Source organism: Microtus pennsylvanicus, chromosome 17 (genome assembly GCF_037038515.1).
Source record: "Microtus pennsylvanicus isolate mMicPen1 chromosome 17, mMicPen1.hap1, whole genome shotgun sequence".
NCBI lineage: Eukaryota > Metazoa > Chordata > Mammalia > Rodentia > Cricetidae > Microtus > Microtus pennsylvanicus.
In genome coordinates, this window is record NC_134595.1 from 46,303,122 (window position 1) to 46,311,585 (window position 8,464).

Genomic DNA, 8,464 nt, shown 5'->3' on the forward strand with positions numbered 1-8,464 from the left:
ACAATTTTGCTCCTCATATTTCTAACAATACATCATATATGACTTTGCAGCCATATTATTGGGATGACACAGTTCCTCTCCCAGTTACTTACTACTTCTCTTAATGTTATCTGCATAGAATAATTCTCTCCTGAATTCAGCCCTTTTGTTCATTTCTATTGATGTCTTGGCCTTGTTTCATTGTCAGCACACTGACACACTGCTCACTCTATCAGTAATATTTCAATATTTTCTTAAATGTAGTGTCCATTTTTACCATACACTCATTCCTAAATTAATTCTCACTACTGTAGTTGCCTTTCTAGACTTCTTTACTCTTGGATTTTACCTTTTCTCACTATTAATTTTTCTTTCAACAACTTGTTACAGATATTTATCTACTTCGTTTTTATCTGCTTGGTTTCTAAAAGTATAGAGTTGTTGCTTTGACATCCACTCGAAATTTCATAAAATGCTTTTTCACAAAAATGTTTTCACGCCGTATCTTATGACTTTAGAAGGCAGCCTATTATTTTTGTATTCCAGTCACAGAGAACTAGAACTTTGTGCTTATTGTTCCATCCTTCCATTCATTAGATAATAACTTGTCCTGATAACAGAATCGCTTAAGAGATGTTTGTTTCGGCTGCATAGGATAGAGCCCATCAATGTGGGGAAGCAGGGTGAATGACTCTGCCCGGTCTGCAGCAGAGGGAATTTGTGTCAGAGCTTGTTCACAGTTTGACAGACCACAAAGCAGACAACAAGCAGTTGGGTTTGGCGGAACTCAAGTTTCCTAAATTTTACAGCACTCATTTCTTTCTTCCATGTGAACAACAACGACAACAAGCCAAGCAGGAACAGAAAGCGCATCTCTCACTGACCACATCAGACAGGACTAGCATCAGCGATAGGGGGCTGTATGATGTAGCTTATGGACCAATTAGAGAGGAGCAGCATCCAAGAGGAGAGACTGACAAGACATGCTCCTCTTAAAATCTGGCCGTAGGAAACTCCACCCGGTAGTCCTGAGGCTACACCACTATGCACATGCTCTTTTGAAACAGGACACTAGTTCTGCTACAAGTTTTCATTTTTTTTCCCCAGATTTCCCCAAATTCTCATTTCATACTATAGACTTTGAGCTTGTTTCAGCAAAAACAGAAGCAAGAGACTAGGAAAACACACTCCCAATATTTTTTTTACATCCTCTGTTTCATCACGCAGAGCATTCGTGTTCTCTACGTGTTTTTCTCTCACTCTAGACACAAGTCATGTGTCCTCCACATTCCCGTCTTAAAGAATGAGCTGTCGTTGACAGGAGACTGGCCTTGCTGAAGGGCAGGCAGTCTCTCTGTGTTCTTTGCTCCGGTTCCAATAACAGCAATTTCTTTCCCTTCCTAAGGATATTGTTTTTCATTCCCAATGTTTTCTTTTATTACACTGGAGAAAATACTGAATAGAAGTACATTCAAAAGTGAGCTGTGGCGACTCTACCCAGGCAAACTGGCTGTGCTTTCTCTACTGAGGTCTCCTCTGTGTTTGAGGCTCCTGCATTCTCAGGAGGAAGAGTGAGGCTCAGATGCAACAGTATCATAAAGACCAAGATGATGGCACATCAGAAACAGAAATGAGGCAGGAAATGCAGGTGTTGGTGTTCTAATGAAGCCGTGTTGACGAGTCCAGAAAGGACATGCTGGCAGGCTCCCAGCAAACACAAGGGCCTCCCGTTGTTGTCCCTATAACTACCTCAATCAGGGTTCTTTGCAATCAAGCACCCTTTGATCACCTGCCCTAATGTGCTGATCACAAAGGGGCTTCATTGTTCTTTATTGACCCGCACTCATTTTCTGCATTAAACAGAAGCTGCAGGTGGTATGTTCTCAGTGTAACAAACCTCCCCCTGCAGGGAGAAGGGTTAGACAGCACTGAGAGAGGCCCAAGGCTGATCTTGGGATCCTCTTAACTTCCAGACTCAAATGTTCCCTTCAGTGAAAGTTAGGGGAATGCATGCAACTTCTCAAAAGTTCTTCCCTAACATCATGTTGCAACAAGTATTTCCCAAAGAGTATTCGATTGAAAATATATTTCCTATGCAAAGAACTGCCAACACAATAACAATTCAGGCTTCTGTCAGCATCCCTGCTTGGGGTACCTACCTACCAGGTAGCTGGACATCTGGCTTCAGATTTTTGCCTTCTGGAGGTGATGGGTCAGGAGGGCTGGAGCCAGGCTGGGTGGACCTTTGGATCTGGCTAAGCTTCCAAAGGCCTCCTGTTGGGCCTGGAATTGGGCCAGGGTTTGGACCAGGCTCAGAGGTGTTGGGGATCGCCCCTTATTCCCCGCCATGTGAGTTCTGTAGAGGAATGGCATACTGTGGACCTCATTGGCCTGGAGACTTTGCAACCTGAGGGCCAGGTGGGAGCGGGGAATGGAGAGCAACTCAGAGGGGGCCTTGCCTGGGCCCTGTGCTGTCTGCCTCTGCGCCATGAAGTCGGAGAAGGTGGAACCGACTCCCAAGAAGTCTCGGACATGAAAGCCCTGCAGAAGGAACTAGACCAGTTCACCAAGCTGTTGATGCAGAAGACACCTTGGGGTACACCCAGCTAGGAATGGGCTCACCCTGGGCGTTCTCTTTGGAAAGGTATACAAACAAACTACCATCTGCCGCTTTGAGGCCCTGCATCTGGGCTTCAAGAGTACGTGCAAACTGCAGCCCTAGCTGGAGATATGGGTGGAGGAAACCAACGACAATGAGAACCCTTAGGGGGCATGCGAAGCAGAGACCTTGTGCAGGTCAGCAAGGGGAAACGGGGGAGCACTGAGAAATGTATGAGGGGAAAACTGGAGAGCATGTTTCCGCAGTGCTGCAGCCCAACCCGTGGTTGGACAAATCAGCATCATCGCTCAGCAGCTTGGAGAAGGATGTGGTCTGAGTATATTTCTGTAACCGGTGCCAGAAGGACAAGCTATCAAGCTTTGACTATTCTCAAGGAGAAGGAAGAGCTCTCCCATGCATTCAAACTGAAGCGCCAGCCCTTCCTAGGGATGATGTGAGCTGAGGCAAAGGAAAGGAGGTAGAAGAAGAGAACCTGGAGCCCCCGTACCTTCGGGGTTAAGTTCATTTACTGAAAAGGGATCAGAAGCCCCAAAAGGGTTGAGGTGGGAGAGATGAAGTTCAGTGATTCTGTTGATCTTGAGCCCAACACTCGTCATTTTGTTCTTAAATAAAAAAAAAGCCTGGGACACATTTTAAAAATAATAATAATAATTCAGTTATTTTATTTCCTTTTCTGAGATACGTATAACTGTTCTTCAGAACTGTCAGTCAATAAGAGATGAACATAATTAACACATTAAGCTAATAAAGAACTTGCCAAAGGCAAATAAACGGCTTTGGTTTGCTCTGGTGATCTTATCATGGGAAAATGTGTGGTTTCTGTTAAGTTTTCAGAAAAACTGAAGACAGTTCTGAACTCCTATTACTCTGAAAGTAAGGCAGGGTTTTGAGAGTTGGTTATCACATCTCTCTTTAGCTGTTGTTTTCGAGGCGCTACAATGCTATCCCTGACAACTTAGATAAGATAAATAAACAGAGACTAGCATTAAGTCTCACAGTGGAGAAAGGCTTAGAGAACTATGCAAGGCCCGCCTCAAATGCACAAAATCATAACAAATTGTGTTTGTAAGCTATGTGCCTCAGAGTTCAATAAGCCCGGCGGCAAGCAGCTTCTTCAATGAAGGATGGTTCCAAGAGAAACTTTAGCTTTTGGGTTCTCACGCTAGCCTGAGCCTTGGTATCATAGCCAGCTCTTCAAGATAATGTGTCAGGCACATATTCCTGCAAGACACCATATAAGATGTCAGCCACCTCAATGATGAAAAATGAGATTCCAACTTGAGTTGTCAACCAAGGCTCGAGAACCTAACTTAGACCTCTAACATCAATCACATTCCTTCCCCGCTTCAGTCCAATTAAACAAATACCCTCAGGTGCTTTCTGTACGGCACTTCTGGGGTCTGAACCAATCTAAGAAAGTGCCCTGTGGATGTGCGGCAAATGCACAGCAGTGGAGGTTGTTTATAGAAGACCTGCTTGAGATGGGACCCGTCATCACTCCTCCCTGAGGAGCCAAAGGCATTAATGGCTGCTGGGGAGTGAGAATTATTTTCTCCCGTGGTGTAACTACTGTTGAGTTGCCCATGTTCCAGGAAATAGTCAACCACGTATGCTCACATGGGCAACCCTAATTAGACGCGTGGGTCACACACAAAGAAAGACGTTATTAAAGCAAAGGGGACATTGTTGGATAGAGGAAGAGTTCAACAGGGGGAGGGTATAAAAGAGGATAATGGAAGGGTGAAATGATCAAAATACATTTTATACATATACTGTCCAGGAATAAGTTTTAAATTTAAAGAAAATATAGGTTAAAGTGATGAAATAAACACTAACCTAGAAGATGCTTTCAGCCTCTTATCTAAGAAAGGAGATCATGACACATATCCAACAGAGGGAATACCAGTCCCTGCCTTGCTGGACCCTTGTAAAGATTAAGTGAAATAATATATATGAGTTGATCTACATGGGGGTAGACATCGGGTGACATCTGGCTAAAATGGCATGGCCAGACACGATACATCTACTCTGAGTTATTTTGTCTTCCTTATCCTTTCTCATGCTACTGTGAGACCAGTGGCTTATTATTCCAAGTCTCAAAGAGATCCAATCACAAAATCACAAAGTATATTTGCAAGTCATTTAGATCCTACAAAAAATTTTACAAAGATATGGGGAGAGACATTTATAAGGAAAATGTAATAAAAATTCTCCAGTAAGCATTTCCGGGCTTTTTCCAGAACATTTCAGATTCTGTCCTTCATCTCTCTCCTCACTACCACTTCCCACCTTCACACTAGACAAAATCCATTCCCTTTGTCTGAGCTCAGAGCTCTAACCCTTCTGTGTGTGTGGGGGGGTGTCCTACTTTAAAGACTGTGGCCCCATAGAAATTACCTCTGCATTTATATTTTGTATATGCATTGTTGGCTATTGTTCTGGGGCAATAGAAAGGTCTGGTAAAGGACTTTTATCCAGTCAGACTTTTATCTGATGAAAATTGCTTTTAGCTCAAGGGCTCAGCCTTTCTAGTTTGCCCATCTCTCTGTGCTGTGTGTACCTCAGATATTCAATGGTGCATCTATAGTCCTCAGGCTTTACCCAACTCCCTATGGCTTGACAGTATAGAATCATGGTCCCAGAGGCGGAAAAGGGCACCGTCTGTATAAGGATACTCTGTTAATTCTTGCTACTTGCTCTGTATCCTTTCCTATTCTATCTCATGGAGCCACAGATTTATGCCGGTGCTGCATTACACTCCCAGAAGCATCTCCTTTTTCCCAGCTTCATGAGTGCTGGGGCTGTATTCTGTATCTGTTTTATACGGCTAACGGTGTTTTCTTTGCATGTTGGCGCCTCTAGACACCATGCAGAAAAACATTAAACAATGAGACATCGTATTAAATGTGGTGGAATTTTGTGATTTGTATGTTCAACAGAGGAAAAATACCTTGGCTATGACCTTAGAAGAGTCTTGGCACCTGCTGTGCTGTCTTGTTTTCTGTCAGTTTGACAAAAACCATAATCATCTGAGAGAAGGAACCTCATTTGAGAAAATACCTCCATGAGATTGGATTAGAGGCAAGCCTGGAGAGCATTTTCTTAATTAGTAATCGATTGCTATGGGAGAGCTCAGTTCAATGTGGGTGGTCCCACCCTGGACCGGTTGTCCTGGGTGTTCTAGGAAAGCCAACCAAACAAGTAATAGGGAACCAGTCAGTAAGCAGCACTCCTCGCTGTCTTCGTATCCACTCCTGTCTCCAGGTTGCTGCCCTGACTGCCTTTGATGACAGGATGTCATTCAGGATATGTAAGCCAAATAAACCCTCCCCCAAACCAAGTTGACCGTGGCATTTTATCACAGTAATGGTGAGCCTAACTAAGACACTGATGAGCCTTTTTCTACTCGCTTCTCAATTCTCTAGACGTTAGGGTACCAGAAAAAAAGAAGTTCAGGTGAATTCTTTCTTTCCCTCAGACCTAGGAAAGCTTATATATTCTGCCAGAATTCCAGGCTCATGTGGAAGACTCAATGAGAAGACGGCATGCAATCAACATTTTCCTCGGGAATTGTGTGAGTCAGTTTCCTGTTGTGAAAAAAATGTCTGAACAAAACTACTCCAGGGAGGAAAGACAACTGGGACTCCTGAGTCCAGAGAGGTTCAGAACACCATGAATAGGAGGGTACGGTAAACCAGGCATCTGGGAAGCCAGAGTACAGGCACTGTCAGCCTTCTGCTTCTTCCCATTTTATTCTGCTTGGTCCTCTGGCCCGTGTGATGCCTCCACCCATACGCGTGGTGGGGCTTTCCAGTTAGTTCGCCTTCCATGGATATGACCTTGCTAGTCTTAACCCTTCTCGACCCAATCAATCTGAAAATCAAATGCATCATCACAGAGGTCATTGCAGACTTAACGCTACCTTGTTAGAAAGCAAGGGAATCTACATATCCCTCCACCTAGAACCTCCCAGAAGCTGCATCTCACCTGCTGTGAAAGTCTACTAAAACTCAACAGCGAAGAACGTTCCTCCAGCTCGTCTAGAGTCTCCGAATTCCACTCCCGCTTCATGCAGCTGCTTCCCTTGGCACCTAAGCTAAGCTGGCTCTCTCTTTATAATATCAAGATGTTCCTTGTTTCCGATAATGACTATTAATAATAATATTTACACGAACAAGGCTTCAGTGTGCCAAAAGATCTCTGTGTGCTTCAGCAGCCGTCTGTGACACAAACTCAAGGCCAGCTCTAGGAGGACCCAGGATGGTCTTTAAAGAGCAACCAGCTGATACCTGGCTGACAGAGCATAGCAAAGGGGACACTTCTTGCCCAGTGGGAAGTGTTAACATACGGACTGCCAGTTGGAAGGGAGCCCTGTAAGGAATGTGCACTGGCTAAAACCAACAAAACCAAAACTGTACTACTCAAACACGACTCTCCTATACTAAAGAAACTGGAAGTCCCCATCTGTTGCCTTTTGGCTACCAATTCCCCTCTTCTGAAAAATCACATTCTTTGTTTCTTTGGGGAAACTGAGTGAAATGGTTTCTCTACTAGAAGTACCTTGTACTCCTAGCCACGAGATCGGCGGTGACCCAAGGGAGGAGACTAGCCTATCCCTTCCTAGTGCACATGAGAACTGTGGAGATGTGGAGCTGGAGGAGAGGAACTGCTTGTGCAGTAGGGCTCTCATTTCTCCAGTAATCCCGTCACCTGCCAGGAGCTGCCCATGTCTCTGCCCCTCCATTGAGTAAATTCCTCAGTGATTTTTGTTATGTCTCTGCCTTGATGCTTTTGTTTTGCTGTTGTTTAAGCTTGTTGTTTCCTGTAATAGCACACGTGTGTACACATGCACACAAAGAGACATTTTTGCTTTGTTTTGCCAACTTGCATAAAAAAACCCTCTGTTATAAGGGGTCCCAGTGTCTTTTGGAATACACTTGGGAAATAGTTTAGTCTTCTAGGGTTTGAATTATATATATATATATATATATATATATATATATATATACAATCCAAAATTCTGGTACAATCTGGGGTCGCTACAGGGCTCACAGAGGACACAAGCAGAGCCAGGGTAGTATCAAAAAGTACCACCAGCATTGATGGCCAGATGTGGTGAGTGATTTTTAACTGCAGATTATGAAACCCTTCCTTAGAATACTGCCTCCTTTAGACACATAATGAACCAAGAGAAAACAGCAGACTAATCCTTTTTGAGGTTTACTTGGAGTATATGTACACTGTGACCCAGTACTCTGTTACTCTGGCTTGGGACTGCAGAGACCGAGGGCTGAAGTAGGCTTGAAATGCCCTGAGGTCCTTGAATGTTGAAGCCTCCCTCATGTCCTATTCATGCTCACATGATACCAAATGTCCCTTCTTTGATTGTATGTGCCTGCAGTTGTCATCCACCGTGGACCAGTTAATCCCAACTACAGATCACCGTGATAAAAACTGAACACAATAGAAAAGTGACCAATTCCATGTATCCCCACAGTTAACTCCCCGCAACCCAAGACAAGCTATTGCTCTTTCAAACGAGGACTGCCGTTCCATCTTGAGAGGAAATCGGTAATGGAATGAAAAGTTTGTTTCATTAGGAATAAACATCTTAATTGCTTCCATGACTGGATAACCTTTTGTGTTGATTTCTTAGAAGAAATAAAATATCCAACTTGAGAGACCCACAGGCAAACATTAGGTAGAGCTTGGGGGATCCTGAGGAATAGGAGGAGGAAGGATTATAGGAGCCAGAGGGGTCAAGGACACCACCAAAAAAAAAAATTAAACACATGCACACAGAATCAACTAAGATGGGCTCAGAGGGACTAAACAGATAGTCAGAGACCCTGCATGGGACTGACC

The 8,464-nt window shown here is 43.9% G+C and overlaps 1 pseudogene; it reads left to right on the plus strand.

Annotated features, from left to right (window-relative positions):
* The first annotated feature begins 666 nt into the window (after window positions 1-666).
* On the plus strand, window positions 667-3,041 carry LOC142836836 (POU domain, class 5, transcription factor 1-like; annotated as a pseudogene).
* Window positions 3,042-8,464: the final 5,423 nt, after the last annotated feature.